At 38.6% G+C, this 17357-nt stretch overlaps 1 protein-coding gene across 2 annotated transcripts in view; it reads left to right on the top strand.

Annotated features, from left to right (window-relative positions):
- The window catches only part of Slc31a1 (solute carrier family 31 (copper transporter), member 1), a 33608-nt gene that overhangs the window by 1014 nt on the left and 15237 nt on the right, over window positions 1–17357 (top strand). The gene's annotated exons all lie outside the window — the stretch shown is intronic.

Raw genomic sequence — 17357 nt, 5'->3', positions numbered from 1 at the left:
AGTGATTGGAAGCTCCCTTCCCAAAGAATTTTGTACCTCTTGGCATTTCTCCTGTTGAACTTTTTATTGTAGTTTGTGTACTACTGAACTGTGAGTCTTCTTGCCCACAAGAGGTTCTCATTAATTTTTTATTAGATTGAATAATGGAATTTATTCTGGTTCCCTATTCCTTAATTTGCTCTCAGATTCTTTGGGGTTTTTTTGTTGTTTGTTTGTTTTGTTTTTGTTTTTGTTGTTCCCGTGTGTCCCAGAGAGCCCTGCCATGGCTCTTGCCTTTTATAGCCAGCTTCCAGAAAGATAAAAATGCTGTACTGGCTGTGAACTGTCTGGGTTGCTTAGTCTCTTTTGTTAATTGAAGTCGATTGTACTGTTGTCTAAAACTCTAGGGGAGGAGCATGAGGGGAATAGGAGAGTTAGAAATATTACCTGTAACTATAATTTTGATTTTAAGTAAGTTATTCCTTCCTATAACTGAGAATAGGGCTGCTGGTTTGCTTCTTGTATTTATTTTACAGATTAAGATGGCTAAAGCAGTGAAAGGTGAATGTTAAAGGAATAATGCAACTGAAATATAAGTACTAGAACTTGTACCAGTTATAGGAGCTCTATTTAGATTTGTACTTGGTTTGCTACTTCTGGAGTGGATTGAACAAGATAGGTACCATAATCCTTTCCAACTCTTCTCCCCAGTACTGATGTTCTCTAAAAATGCCAAAGGACCATTTGAGCTTTTATCTTGCATTTTGGGGTAGAATTGTTTTTCTCCAAGGTGTTCTTTAGGTTCTGGAATCCTAAAGTCTGCCTTTTTGGTGACTGGGACATCACCACCAGCCATACCCATGGCTGGTAATCACACTTTGTGATTTTCGTTGGCAGTATGAGGAAGAGAAAGATGGAGTATCTCTCCCAGATTTTCAAACTTGGCAGTGCAGGATTGGGTGCACCTGAAAAAAACATTGTGTTCTAAATTAGAGTATCCCCAGATTGGCAGTAATGAAATAGGAATTCCGGATACCTGAATTTTTGTCCTGGCTCTTCTGATTCACTCTGTGTTTGAGCCAGCTCCCTCAACACTGTGTACAAGGAAGTGACTACAAATGTAGTCACATCTACTTTGTGTCTGTAAGTAAGGCATAACCTTGATGTCAAGTTCGAATTAAGTATTTTGGTTCATTTGTTTTGCTTAAATATGTAGTGTATTGATAGATTCATAAAAGATGACTAGGATTGACTAGAAAGCGGAAATTGTACTTTTAATAATGCTTACATTATTAAATAATTTAAAATTTATTGCTTGAATAATTTCTTTCAAATCATCAGAAAATTTGTAAGATATTTCCATTTAATGTACAAGTGTATCCATACTAATCATACTAGTGAGTGCATGCATTTTATGATTAGTGAGGTTATAACCAAATTGTATCATAGAAACATGAATTGGATATGTGCTTGCTAGATTTGTATATTATTCAATCACTAAAAGCAGAAGACTATCTGAAATGAATTCAAGAAGTGTCTGAAAGCCTACTCTGTACCAAAGGTTCTATGGTGAGTGTTATGTAGGATAGGAAATGAGTAGTCCCAAAACAAAATAAAAAAGTAATAATTGCAGAATTTCAGAGGAGGAAGAGATCATATCTAGTTTGGAGGAGATTATAGGGTTAGGTAATAGATTTGGAAGAGAAATAGGACTCCAAGAGGAAGTAAGAAACTAGATTAAGGAGGCAACTTTGGCAAATATACAAAGGCAGGAAAGATGGTACAGACTAATAATACTGAAGTTGCCCCTCTAATCTGATGTACTTAGGGCCATTTGTTGTTAACTAAAAAATAAAAATGTTAAAACAGGAAATCATATAAGTTTTTGTTACACATATGTTTTACATATCTAATTCTAACTTAAAATATAAACATCCTTTGCCATTTTTTAACCTATAGCTATAGCTATATTTTTGGAATATGAGTTTCTGGGTTTAACAAACTATAGGCAAATCTTATCCCAGGCCTCTGTCTATTTTTATAATAGTTTTATTGCAGCACAGCCATCCTGGTTTATTTACATATTATTTATGGCTATTCTCATCCTTGAAAACATTCTCATCTTTGAAGAGTTTCAGCAGAAGCCATAGGGCCTATACAGTCTAAAATGTTTGCATTTGGCCCTTTACAGAAATGTTTGCTATTTGGCCCTTTACAGAAAGTTTACCAACCCCTGGTTTTCTTTAACATACAATGAATAATTAACTTAAAGCTATTTGCAAAGCAGCCTGAGTACAGCATCACTCAGAATCACTAGGTATTCATGAAATTTCTTCCAAAACTCTCACCGGTCTGACAGTATGACTCACCTTTATCTAGTCATTTGAAAACATTGAACTCCAATGTGTATAGAAGCACACAGCCAGAGAGGCTGTGTAAGATGATAATAATTGTATTTTAAAGCTCAGGAATCAAATTTCTTTGCTACTTAATACATAGGCCTTCGGCAAGTTGCTTATCCTTTGTAAGTAGGGGCAATGATAATATCCATTTTCTAGAATTTCTGTGATGATTGTATGAGTTAATTCATATAAAACACAAAGAATAATGCCAGGAAGGTAGTACCTAATCAGTTATTTGCTGCTGTCATTTTTCTTATTCACACTTAATTGTTTTGCATAATACTAAATCAAACTATAGATTGACAACAATAAGCACAACTGGCATAAATTGATCTGTGAGTAAACACAACTGACACCCTTGATAAGCACACACTTCACTAAGGGGAAGAACAGAAGTGTTGATCCTGTCATCTTAGAGAATTGCCTAACCAGTGTGTTCTCCATGCTAAGAGAGTTTTTCAGGATGGTTTCTAAGAGTGTAAGACGATAATGCAGAGTAGAAATAGATCAAAGTTGAAAAGGAATCAAAATCATATTTGCCAGTTACTTTGAAGCCCAAAAAGACAAGTTTGTACTTAGCTTGAGGCCAGACCCTATGTAAGAACTTTCTCCAGGGGTGGTATACACTTGTAATGCTAAATGGGAGGTATAAATAGGAGAATCATATTTGAGGCTGGCCCCAGGCAAAAACACACAAGACCCAATCTGAAAAATAACTAAAGCATAAAGGGCTAGAAGTATAGCTCAAGTGGTAGAGTAACTACCTAACTAGTACAAGTCCCTGAGTTTAAACTTCAGTACACTAAATTAAAATTAAACAAATGACATGATTATATTAAAAAAACATTCAAGTGGTTTAGGAATATATGAAAAGACAAAAGCTTCATCTAGCTCCACTCCATGTGAGTAGTCCCTAGAACGAAGGGGCTGTGAGGACTGACTGAGACAAGTGAAGCATGGTAATCACTACTAAGCACTAGAATGAATATTTAAATAAATAAATAAATAAACTTCAGTCTACTCTCTCTTTGGATTATAATCTCAATTTTGAGTTGAGAAATAAATTGGTTGCTCAGAAAGTACAAGTTTATATTCTAAGTCCCTGACCCTTAACTCTGTACTTTCTGTATAACAGGGAAAAGATGGCAATTATCACTACAAAGCAAATGTTTACAGTGATATGACATCAACTAGTAGAAGTCAGGTGAGTGAGTGTCCTGGGCAGCCAGCACCCAGATAACTCCACCATTTAAATTGGCCAGGCTGCCATGGCTAGGGGAAGGGGAGTGGCAGCTGGAGGAAGTTGCTGATGCCTGTACTCCCACATGGAGCTCTTGGCATAACAAAGCCATTTTAAAAACTCACAGGTGTCCTGTAGTTTGTGACTAAGTGTATAACAAGCCATCAAAAGTCTTAATACTTGATACATTACAATGACCCGTTTATGCCAAAATAAACCTTAGAGTAGGTACTAGGAAGGAAATGCTTTTGAAGTTCCATTGCTTTGAGTAATACCATTTCATAATTTAGGTAATTTCTCTAAGCAGAGGAGGGGCCCATCCTTAGGAATACAGAGCCCTGCAGAGAAGGAAGGGGTTGAGAAGGATCCACCCTACCTCTTTTTCTTTATACAATGACCCTTGGGTTTTGTATACAAACTGCTTTTGTAGGCTGACATGATGCAATACAGCAAAATGAGATGGAAAATGGCCTCTCTAAAGTAAATATGAGAAATGGCTTTGAAGGAACACATAAAGAGCACAACTCCAGTGATTGCATGTTAAAGGAGCTTCTTTAGCCAGGTCCAGTGACTGTTGTTTTCAACCTGTGATCTTATATAACTGACAAAAGGTTTAAATATGACCTTAGTCTGCCTTTGATTATAGCAAGAATATAGTTAAAGAAATTGTTTGAGCCACGCAGCTAGCTACTGAGGATCTGAGGATCGTGGTTCAAAGTCAGCCGAGGCAGAAAAGTCTGTGAGACTCTTATCTCTAAAAAGCTACTCAGAAAAAGCTGGAAGTGCTGCTGTGGCTCAAGAGGTAGAGCCACTATCCTTGAGCACAAAAAGGCTCAGGGACAGTGCCCAGGCCCTAAGTTAAAACCCCAGGACTGGCAAAAAGAGAGAAATTGGCAAAAATAGAGAAGAGAGAGAGTGTGTGTGTGTGTGTGTGTGTGTGTGTGTGTGTGTGTGTGTGTGTGTGTGTGTGTGTGTGTGTGTGTGTGTGTTTATAGATCTGGCTACCCAATATTCTTTAATTCTTTATATTAGACTATGGAAAGCTATATACTTTAAATGATATGAAAATGAGAAGTAGGGGTGATTTTGATGCTTCCTTTTTATACTTTAGAATTAGAAAGTGTTTGGAATATATTATTCTATTTGATCCTTACAAACACTGTGAGGTTGGCAAGGTAAATTTTTATTTCTATTTTGCAATTGAAAATAGTCCTCCTTGAATGTGGGTGATTTACTTAATGGCACGTGATTATTATGTGGCACACTTTGATACATACTCTGATGCTGCTCTACTTTCATACTTGGTATGGAACACTGTGAAGTCTCACATAAATCATACTAGAGTTGTTACAGTTAGTGGACTGCAAATGCATGTGGACTACAAAAGGTCCAATAAGAGAAAGAAAGGGTGCATCTCATGACTGCCTTATTCCAGGATGTGGCTTAGCCAGCAACAAAAGGCAGCAGAATGTGGAATATAGTACTGGGAGATCCACTCCCTATTGGACTTAGGCCCTTGTATCATTGCATAACTAACAGACCTTTTCAGTTTGTTTGTTTGACATATCAAATTTGAGTTGTGCTTTTCGGACCAGACAAATAAAAGCTTTGAAAAGCCTTTGTGAAGACCGTAGTTGTATACTTAATCTTCTTTAAACAGAGGGGTGAGAGAGGGCAAGAGAAATAAGAGCTTCTATGTTATTTGCCACCAGAACAAGATATATAAAGCTCAGAAACCCCTCCTATTTAGCTTCCCAGCAAACCATCTGAGGAAATGAGAACAGAACCTCATTTCAGCAGCAGATGCTCATTCCACTAGAGCATATATTAGTGTCATCTTCATGTGATTTGGTTTTCTCATCTTTAAAATAAAGGGATTGGACTTGATAACAATTTTATTTTATTTTATTTTTTTATTGTGAAAATATTGTACAGAGGGGTTACAATTACATGGGCAAGATAATGAGTGCATTTCTTTTTTTTGGTGGGGGGGGGGTTTGAACTCTGGGCCTGGGCGCTGTCCCTCAGCTCTTCAGCTCAAGGCTAGTGCTCTACCACTTGAGCCACAGCTCCACTTCCGGCTTTTTTCTTTTTTCTTATGTGGTGCTGAGGAATCGAACCCAGGGCCTCAGGCATGCAAGGCAAGCGCTCTACCACTGAGCCACCTTCCCAGCCCATGAGTACATTTCTTATCAAGCATTTGTAGCCTTCTCCTTTGTTTCCCCTCCCTTCCCATCCTCCCACCGCCCCCCCCCAACAATTTTATTTTTAAACAGAAATAGCGTATGTGCTTTCCCTCCCTTTTTAAGTTTTTTTTTAAAATAAATTTACTGTTTTCATTTCATAATGTATCTTAGAGATTATTCTATATCAGTGACTAGGTCTTCATCATACTTGTTTATGGCTACAAAGTATTCCCTTTTACAGAAATAGGCTAGCTTGTTTAATCAGTGTCCTACGGATAAGCATTTTGGTTGAATTTTCAGTGTTTTGCTATTACAGACAGTCTGTACTGAGTAACTTTGTATATTTAAGAATTCACAGCAGTGCTGGTGCCTCATGCTTATAATCCTCAGTACTCCTGAGGCAGAGATCTGAGGGTCACAGTTTGCAGCCAGCATGGACAGAAAAGTCTGTGGGACTCTTACCCCCAATAGACTATTAAGAAAAAGCCATAAGTAGTGCTGTTGCTCAAGTGGTAGAGTGCTAGTCTTGAACACAAAGAAACTCAGAAACAGTGCCCAGGCCCTGAGTTCAAGCCACAGGACCAGCAAAAAAAAGAAAAGAAAAGAAAAAGATTTCACCGTGTGTCAGTATATCTGTACAATAAATACTTAGAAGCTTGGGTCAAAGATGATATGCAGGGGCTGGGAAGGTGGCTCAGTGGTAGAGCGCTTGCCTTGCATGCTCGAGGCCTTGGGTTCCATTCCTCAGCACCACATAAGCAAAAAGAAAAAAGCCGGAAGTGGCGCTGTGGCTCAAGTGGTAGAGCGCTAGCCTTGAGCTGAAGAGCTGAGGGACAGCGCCCAGGCCCAGAGTTCAGGCCCCATGACTGGACCCAAAAAAAAAAAAAAAAAGATGATATGCATCAGATTGGTAACTAAAGAATTTTAATTTTAATCTGTAAAATTGTAATTGCCAATGCGCAATGAAAGAGATGGAGAATATCGTTTTATTGATATTATCTCTTAGCTTTTAATCTTATTATTCAGAGACTAAGTCTGAAGAAAAGGCTGGATAGATAACTTTATCAAAATTATGTTGCTTTAAAAAAAATTATGTTGCTTTGCAAACTGCACTAAAGTCATCTACACCATAAGTCCTATAGACTTTTCTTGTGCTTTTCAGTATGACCTTCCTCAAGAGCTCATTTGTAAGATAATTATTATAAACTAACAGCAAATTGATCTCTCAAAGATTCACTTTTGATTATAGCCCATGTAAGGAATGAAAACTTAAACAAAAAAGCCTCATATCTGTTTGTTCAGTGATTTTTACTACCTTCCCAGATGCTTTAATGATGAGGTGAGAACTCTGTGAACTGTGTGATACCATCACCATCTCTTGCCTTTGCGGGGTCAATAAAACAAGTTAGACTTGAGTCCTACATGCCTTCTAACCAACCTACCAACTTTCCCTCCTCCTTTCACTACCTTAATCCTCCTAAGTGCCATTAAGTCATTTATGATACTTGTTCTGTTCAATGACATGTTCAGTCCCTATTCTTTTTGTCTCTCAGTTTCCTGTGGCCCCTGGGACACAAGGCCTTTCTGCTTTGCTATGGCTCTAAGGTGCCATATCCTTCCTTTCCCCATCACTGCTTGACTGACACACCTTTCAGCCCCACCCCCATGTGTGTAGAGTATGTTTCTGTAAAGGAAGGTAGACCCAGGTAACTCATAAAGGGGAGTAAATGTCTCTTTAATTAAATGCACACACACACACATATAGCTCAGGCTCCCACTGGCATTCTTGGAGCTGCAGTTAAAATTTTAGAAAATTGCTGGGTGCCAGTGGTTCACGCCTCTAATGCTAACTACTCAAGAGGCTGAGCTCTGAGGATCACAGTTCAAAACCAGCCTAGGCAGGAAAGTCTGTGAGACTCTTATCTCCAATTAACTACCAGAAAACTAGAAGTGACACTGTGGCTCAAGCAGTAGAGAGCTTGCCTTGAGAGCTAAAGAGCGCAGGATCAGCACCCAAGCCCAGAATTCAAGCCCCACAACTGACAAAAAAAAAAAAAAAAAAAGGAAAATTGTCAGGCACCAGTAGGCCCACACCTGCAACCTTAACTACTCAGGAGGTGGAAATCTGTGAGCTGCAGTTCAAAACCAACTCTGGCAGGAAAGACTGAGAGACTCTTATCTCTAATTCACCACCAAAAACAAAAACAAAAAAAAACAAGTGGAGCTGTGGCTCAAGTGGTGGAGCATCAGCCTTGAGTGATACAGCTAAGGAACAGTGCCTAGACCCTGAGTTCAAGTCCCAGTACAATCAAGAAAAAAAATTTTTTTAATTACTTGCTTTTTCTGGATATGAAGGTAGTGATACTGAGTTATAACATCAATTCAAACATAGGAACCTAATTCCAATATGTGCCCTTATTTTATATATATATATATATATATATATATATATACACACACACACACATATACATATGAAATCTTAAAGATTTAGGTGAATATTAGATGAATAAAGAGCTCCCTTTATAACTGAATGCAGCTGTATATTTAGATGATACACTGCCTAATGTTCTTTTCTGATTTTTGAATAATCTTGTCAATGGACTGTTTTATATGTTCATAGTCTGTGGAATAGCCCTGACAAACTCCAAAACAGTAGCTAAACAGAAGTACATTTCCTATAAGTTATAGAGGACTGAGTTGTAGACCCTAACATGCAGAAAACAGCCATGAAAAAGTTTCTTTCCTTCATTATGTATGTGGTTTCTGCAATATTACAGGTATGTTGTGCTTTGTTATAGGGTACAATTATTACTACTACTATTTTTTTTGAGACAAGGTCTCACTGTGTAGCCCATGCCAACCTTAAATTAATAATCCTCCTGCCTTACCCTCAAAAGTGCTGGCATTATAAGCTTGATCAACCATGCTGGGCTTATTATTATTAAGAAACTAGAATGTAGAAAAGATGGACAGACTACAGACTAATATATCATATTTCTGTTTCAGAATGGAATTTTGAACTCATCCCTTTTCCTTCCCCAAATCCTAGTGAGATTGCCATAGAAATATAATAAGAAAAGGTGCTGGTGGCTCATGACCATAATCCTAGCTACTCAGGAGGCTGATATCTGAGGATCATGGTTCGAAGCCAACCTGGGCAGGAAAGTCCCTGAAATATTTATCTCCAGTAAATTACCCCCCAAAAGCTTTAGGTAGTGCTTTGGCTCAAGTGGTAGAGTGCTAACCTTGAAGCCCTAGGATATACCCAGGCCCTGAGTTCAAGCCCCAGGGGTAGTTTTTAAAAAAAAAAAAAAAAGCATCTTCCCCAATCAGAAAATAGTTAGAAGCTTAGAGAAGCTTAAGCATTTATTCTATCAGAATTAATTTGAAGAAAGTGGCTGAGAATATGATCCACTTAGGTGAAATAAAGTTAAGTGGCTAGAATTCACCAGTATACCCTAAAAACCCCCCAACTGAAAATAGTGATTACAGATAAAGAGTTGGCTATGTGGGTAATTGGTGGGCAACAAATCAAAAGATTTGGGAAATTCTGCCTATGTTGAGTTTAGAGAGAACAGTCAGTTAAGTAATAACAGAGCTGGGTGTCGGTGTCTCAAGCCTGTAAATCCTATTCAGGAGGCTGAGATCTGAGGATCACGGTTCAAAGCTAGCCCAGGCAGGAAAGTCCATGAAACTCTTATCTCCAGTAAACAGCGCTAGCCTTGAGTTGAAGAGCTCAGGGACAGCGCTCAAGCCCAGAGTTCAAGCCCCACGACCGACAAAAAGAAAGAAAAAAAAAGAAGTAATAACACTGAACTTCGTGGGAGAATTTACTGTTTGTGGAGGCTGGGCTTGAGTGAAGGCTGAAATGAACATTGTCCTGGTGTAGGTGATATTGCACCCCTCCTCCCAGGAAACTGCAACTCAGTGAACTCCTAATTATAACTTAAAAAAAAATCCTATGAGATAGATTAGTTTTATTATCCTTATTTTAGAGCTGAAGCACAGAGGTATTAAGTCATTTGCCCAGAGGCTCACAACCATTTAAGTATAGTTTTACTAGTTAGAGGGAGGGTATGGATCCCTATCTATTTGGAGAGTGGCTAAACCAACAAAAGGGAAAATGTCATCTCTGCCATAGCTTCCTTTTCCTATTTTTTTGTTGTTGTTTTGTTTTGTTTTCAGGTTTTTTGTTTGTTGTTGTTTATGGTGGGCTATTCAGGATTTCAAACCAAATCCATCTTAAAAATGGAGTTGTTGGTTAGGGACAGATAGATGAGCTGGGAGCAAATTAATTTCATTAATTATGTTAAGAATTATACCAGTTTCTTCATGTAGAAGGAATTAAAAGTCTCAGCATGTTAGTAATTGTGAGGGTGTTTTAGGGGATTAGAGGTGGGGAGTGGCATTGAAGTGAGAAGAGATGGTTAGAGGGTGAACCAGACCAAATACATTGCATCTGTGAATAAAGATGGCAGAAGGAAGCTCACTGAGAACTGTGGAATAATTGGGGGTGGCAAGAATGGGGAAAGAGGGTCTGATTAATGCACAATGCACCGTAGATGCCTAGGTGTAATACCATGGTGAAACCCTCTCAGTGGACATGTACTTTTTAAAAAAGTGAATGGCAGGAATGTAAAACAGGTCCTAGCTGAGGTGTGGCTGCTAGCAGAAGTGGGAGGGTGAATGGAGAGGCTAAATATGGACAAAATACTTTATGGACATGTGTGAAAAATGGAGCAGTGAGGCTTGTTGAGAATGGTTGTGAAGCAAGGACGGGGAATAAGGACAGTGATGGGGTGAGAGACCCCCTATTACAACTATTTGATGTTAATAAAAATGTGGAGAGCTGGGCACTGATGGCTCACTACCATAATCCTAGCTACTGGGGAGGCTGAGCTCTGAGGATCACGTTCGAAGGGAGCCCCAGCAAGAAAGTCCATGAGACTCTGATTATCTTCAATTAACCACCAGAAAACGGAAGTGGCACTGTGGCACAGAGTGATAGAAAGCTAGCCTTGAGCAGAGAAGCTCTGGGCCAGTGCTCAAGTCCCCCAGCTGACACACACAAAAAAAGTGGAAACAGTGCACTTATTATTTTAATTCTGTCTATTCAATCCTGTACTTTCAAAACTAATGTAGAAAAGTAAAACGTTAATTCCCCCTTCATGTGGGACTTAAAGATTTTACTCAAATTGGTTTTAAAATGTCTTTGAAATCCTAAAACTATCCAGTATATTACGTGGTAGTGTGTATGAATTGTTTTAGCCCTGTGTCCTTGCCCTGTGACATCTCAAAATAAGCACGTGCTTTCTTCAGTTCTTGGTTAATCTTGGCTCCCTTTTTTTTTTTCCATTTTTGTTTGTTTTGCTTTTAAGCTCTCACTTGTGAAACATCCACATCCCAGATCCTGTATGTAACATTCCCCCTTACCCAGTAGATGACTGAAACTGAAATCTCAAGTAGTACCAGCCCTATGCATGGTTTTATACCTTCTCACCTGTGGTAACATTGAATTTATAGATACAGGAAGAGGGAAATGGCAGCAATAATAAAACTGAACAATTACAGCAATATGGGAAATCAAAGTTAGTTGATTATAGCCTGACTCCCACTTCTCTTTTTCTCCAAGAATGTCTTTTAGTGTGTTGTACTCACCCCTCAAACCACAGAAAGTATAATTATGACTAAAGAAGCGTTGTCTGTATTGTACATCTGTGTAATTCAGAACTATGGTTCTCAAACAATGGCTTAAAAATTTTTGTATTGCTTGATAAGTATCTAAGTATCTAATTTTGAGGTTCCACTCATGATAGAGTGGGATCCATTATTCTCCTCCCTTCCTCCTTCCCTCTCCCCTTTTTTTCCCCTCCTTCCTTCCTTCTTTCCTTCCTTCCTTCCTTTTCTCCCTCCCTTTTTCCCTCCCTTCCTTCCTTCCTTCTTTCCTATGTCTGTCTTTTTTCCCTTTCTTCCTTCCTTTCTTTTTAATACAAGGTCTTGCTATATAGCAAGACTGGCCTCAAATTCTTGATCCTCCTAACCTTGAATCCGTAGTGCTAGAATTACGACATGCACCACCACATAATTGTTATTTTTAGTCAAACATTCTTGATGATTCTGATCTAGGTGTTCTTGGGCTATACTTTGAAAATCACCTGAGTTAGAAGGGAAGTAATTTGCTTTCTTTTTTTTTTTGGAGGGGGGGCAGAGAGGAGGGTTCAGTCGTGGGGCTTGAACTCTGGGCCTGGGTGCTGTCCCTGCGCTCTTCAGCTCAAGGCTAGGCTAACGCTCTACCACTTGAGCCACAGCGCCACTTGCGGTTTTCTGGTGATGAATTGGAGATAAGAGTCTCACAAACTTTCATGCCCGAGCTTGCTTTGAACCGTGATCCTCAAATATCAGCCTCCTGAGTAGCTAGGATTGCAGGTGTGAGCCACCAGTGCCTGGCAGTAATTAACATTTATTTTTTGCTATAAGTTATTAACATGTCAGTTGCTTTCATATGTATATTTACATTTCATATTTATAATATTGTGAGGTTTTATTATCTCAGTTTTATGTCTTCATATTGTTCCCACAAACTTTTAATAACTTGTACTGAGTTCCAAAGATGGCCTACAAAAGACTCCAGAACGGGGAGGGCATTTGCTATTTCTCCTTGGCAAAGAGCCTCTCAGAGGAAATGATTGTTGAAAGGTGATGAATCGGAAAATACTAGCTGTATGAAATGTGTTTGGTAAGTAAATCTTAAGTCCCATGAAATGTTAAGAGTGCTATAAAGTATATCAGGTCATTCAGACTGCATTTAGAGCCAGGCACCAGTGGCTCACGCCTGTAATCCTAGTTACTCAGGAGGCTGAGTGGTGGTTCAAAGTCAGCCCGGGAAGGAAAGTAAGTGAGACTCTTGAACACAGGGCTTTAGGCTTCCTAGGCAGGCACTCAATCCATTGAGCCCTTTTTGCTATTGTTATTTTTTTAGGTAGGTTCTTGTAATTTTACCTGGGCCAGCCTGGGACCATGGTCCTCTTCTGATTGCCTTTTGCACAGCTTAGATTACAGGCATGGACTACCATGCCTGGTATATTTGTGGAGATGGGGGTCTCACCAACTTTGTTTCCCAGGCTAGCCTTAAACTAATTCCTCCTGATAACAGCCTCCTGGAATTATATATGTGAGAGCCCCCATGCTCTCTTTTGTCACTTTTATGGTCAGAGGTTATGTAGAATTAAGTATACTACAATACAGCAAAGTTATCCAGTTCAAAACATGAAAAATGCTCAGATTGAGAAAGTGTTTTACTCAAAGAATTCTGCATGATGAAAATGCACTAGAATCCAGACTGGACTCAGCCCTGTCTTTGAAGCAGAGCATTCACATGTGGAGTTAACGTAAATCTTACCCTAGTCACGATGGTGTAAGGGAGGGATAAGTAAGAGTAGGGTTTATTTTTATCTGTTGAAGGGTCCAGGTCTGATACACATTGTGTGGTGTAGTACAAGTGTGTTAAACACTTGATGTGTGTCATATATGCTGCTGTTCATGCTCCTGATACTCAGCCTACCGTCTCATTTATTTACTTAGCTAGCAAGTACCAGATTTGAGTTATTTATGTAAGTGCTGTTGAAATCAGTTTAACCTCCCACTGCCATCCTTATGAACCAGGACATTTATAAGAAATGTCAGTGGAAGACTGAGTTAGAATTCTGCAGAGCAGGACTTGAATACGATCCGACTGCAAACTAACAGTTGTCTGGAAGTTTACCTCACCTGCAAAGAGTGACGTATGACTTTAGTGGCCCTTACTGTCAAGGAATACCTCTTACTAGTGCTTGTATAGCATTCTTTGGTTTTGTCTTTGACTCCATATTATAACCCAGATATTAGATTGCTTTTATTCCCCTAATGTTTTTTAAAATGACATTAGCCCATGGCTGTGTAAGGGTTTGCTTTTTCCTTCTACATATCAGCCTCACAGAAGAACATATACAGGAAATACTCTAAAGGAAAAACAACTAAAGACAGAGTCAATGTTTAAATACCTCATTTAAAACAAAGCTGCTAAAAATAAAAAATAAAATAAATAAAATAAAACAAAGCTGTTAGATGCCAGTGGCTCATACTGTAATGACAGCTCCTTGGAGGGCTGAGGATTATTGCCATTCTTGGCCAACCTGGGAGAAAAGTTTGTATAACCTCTTCTCAACTGATAGCTGACTGGAGTCACACACACACACACACACACACACACACACACACACACCCTCAACTGATAGCTGACTGGGGTCACACACACACACACACACACACACACACACACACACACACACATCCTAGCTACATGGGAGGTTAATGGCAGGCTGGAATAATTGCAGTTCCAGGAAAGAAAAGCCCTTGAAACTCCAACTCATTGGAAGAAACTGGGCATGGCGACATATGCCTGTCACTCCAGTTAGGACAGGATGCCTAAAATAGGCCGATCACAATCCAGGTGCACATCTGGGAAGGAAGTGAGATCTTATCTCAAAAACAACCAATATAAAAAGGGCTTCAGGTGTGACTCTGTAGTACAGAGACTGCCCAGCAAGTACAGTGCTGTGAGTTGAAACCTTAATACTGCCAAAAAAAATAAAAAGCTCAAGGCATATTGTAAAACTCTCTGCTATTGCCCTTGAAATAAAATTTAGACCCATTACAATGTCCTACAAGGTCTTCTTAATTGATATACTTCTTGTCTGTCTTCAAGTCTCTCAGGTCTTTCCAATTCTTAGTGAGATTCTGTGACCACAAACTAAGAGACAGGCACTCCGGTTTTTTCAAGCAATTGACGTATAGATTCTGAAGAAATGACTTATCCATCTCTTCCCAGGTCTACTTGAATAAACTTTACCTCTTAGCTTGGTCAAAAAGCATCCAAGAGTGTTCTGGAAATGTCTGTAGTTGATGAGGAGAAATGCCTAAATTCAGCGGTTTCTTTTACCTTTCTTGTCTCTGTACCATTCTATCAGCATGATGACAGAAACAGGTATAGATTTATTTTTAGTCCTAAAATCATTGTAGGACAGTTGATAAGATCTGGTCCCCAGAATAATTGGAAAAGGCATAACATGTTATAGATATTTAGAGATCTTAGAACTGGCTCTGGACGATGTGGAAGACTTGTTGCAACAGAGGTTGGAAAGATGGACATTGCAGGCTGAAGAAACAAGTGTGGGATATGTCTGAGGGGTCTAGAAACCTTCCTTGTCAGGCTGGCGTGGCTGGAACACAATGTTCATGTAGGCAAAAAGGTGGGTTGTATTCTTTGCATTAAAGATTTGTGATTTCATGCTGGGCCCATCAGGAAGACAGGTCCATCAGGAAAAATCATAGTAACAGAGCTGCTGATGGTTAAAAGCAAAGGTCAACTGAATAAATCTCCTGTTACTGGGGATTTGAAAAAGTGGCAAAGTTGTGACATTTATGATACTGAGTAGAAAGGAAGACAAGTTTAATGGAGAATAAAGTCTAGACAAGAAGTGAGGAATCCCAGGTTCTGGCTGAGTTTTCTCCATGGCTCTCCAAATTCAGGATTGAACAGGTTGTTTGAGCTCTCTGTGCTATATTTCTTCCATCTTAGAAGGAAAATATGTTGTGAAGATAAAATAAAATAATGTAATAGAGTTGGATTTATAGGAAGGATGTATCATTGTTTCTTTTTATGTTTTATTTGTTCAGGTTCTGTGCAATTTAGTAAATGTACAAAGTAAACTATTTTTTAACTTCATTTTATCTTACACTTTGCCTCATGAGTAGCTAAAATTAACAAGCGTGAACACTGGTACAGGCTACTAACTTACATTTTGAATAGTTTCAAGCCCATCAGATATAATTAGGTAACACTGCAAACACATTAAGGTGGTAGAGGAAATTGAGGTTTGCCTGGTATGTCATTAAAACATTAAAGAATTTGTCTTTTTTTTCTTCTCTCCCCCACGAATTTGTCTGTCTTATACCTAAGTTTTCAAGGGAAACATGCAGAAAAAAATTCATTTCTGAAAACACCGTAATCTACCTACTGTTTGTAGAGTATGAGGAAATGTGGAAGATCTAGAAATAAATTAGACAGGTTCTGCTTGGACCTTACCATCTAATCTAATAAGAAGGACAGGGAAAAAGAAGCATTTTCTGTTCTGAAAACCGAACTGGAAAATGTAGGATTAAGTTTCAGCTCTGGGTAGAACTCAATTAATCACATAATCTCTGTTGTTTTTACAGCTAAGGAAAATGAAGCCCAATTAAATGTTTGCCATCCATGTCTCTTTTATGTTTAAACTCATTTGTTCCCTTTATTTTGTTGATTACTTGGAGTAGTGTAATTCATTCATGTTTGTCCAGTAGACTTAAGTGACCTAGGGGTTGGACAATGGGCATTTTACAAATGAAACGACATTGGCATTGAAAACGACAGCCCTTGATGGCTATGGAAGTCATCGTGTACTCAGCAACTCTAGGATCTGTCTTGCCCCAACAGGTTTCTCACCTCTTTGGCTCAGTCTAAGTAGCTTAATAAGGTGCAATAATGTGGACAGATGACATTTAAGATAGAAAGAGGGTGACTTCAAACCAGTATCTAGAAATGGAATAGAGGTTTTTTTGGATCATCTTTTTAAAAAATACTGTTATTATCTTTTAAGTAGTTGTACAAAGGCGTTGCCATTCAGAATCAAATCCCAGGATTGCTTTCTCTTTTCATAGACGCAGAGAACCATTTTTAGAGCAGCTCCTGAGTTCCTGTCCTTCTTGCTTAATCAAGAGCTTCCAAGTGAAAGAGCTACTCCCACTAATTTATAGCTGCTCTTTCATTCTTTTAAAAACTTGTCAATCTATGCAGCATTTCTTGTTTGCCTAGATCATTGGCGAATCATAAATGAAGGTCCTTGAAGTTTTAAGTGATTGTTTGATGTAGTTTTGCCCTTTATGTGTCTGGCCGGTTAGTTACCTTTGATGCAGCCCAGAAGTCTGAGACACATTATGAGTAATTCAGTCACATAAATTCTGTGTGAAAAGCACCAATCTGCACCTCTATACAAATTATTTGAAGTAATGCTCACTTTGGTAGATGTTGAAGAAAGAGAAAATGACATCATAATTATTAAAACTCTGTAAATCACTAAATTCTTAGCCAGTTCTATCAACATCTTAGTCCAATTAGTGCTATGAAGAAAAGTGAAAATTTGTAGTATTATCAACAGAAGCAAAAAAAAAATTGTACTATTATCAACAGAAGCAAAAAGCCAGAAGTTAAATGGTGGTCATTGTTTTATAATTTTATAATTTTTTGTAAGTATCTTGTGTTTCTGTGTGGTAGAGATAATGTGGTGATAAAGAGTTTCTGGAGAAAAAAAATTGTTTTTGAAACAGCATCTCCCTATGTAGCCCAAGCTGGCCTGGAACTCATGCTTCTCCTGCCTTAGCCTCCTTGAAGAGCTAGGATTACAGGAGAGTCTACCATGCCTGGCTCTAGTTTTAGGAAATTATTCTCAGTTATGACTGAGGAGTTATGACTGC

Source organism: Dipodomys ordii, unplaced genomic scaffold (genome assembly GCF_000151885.1).
Source record: "Dipodomys ordii isolate 6190 unplaced genomic scaffold, Dord_2.0 Scaffold127, whole genome shotgun sequence".
In the NCBI taxonomy this organism is placed as follows: domain Eukaryota; kingdom Metazoa; phylum Chordata; class Mammalia; order Rodentia; family Heteromyidae; genus Dipodomys; species Dipodomys ordii.
The sequence above is the reverse complement of the archived record's forward strand: the minus strand, read 5'-3'. Positions and strand labels throughout refer to the sequence as shown.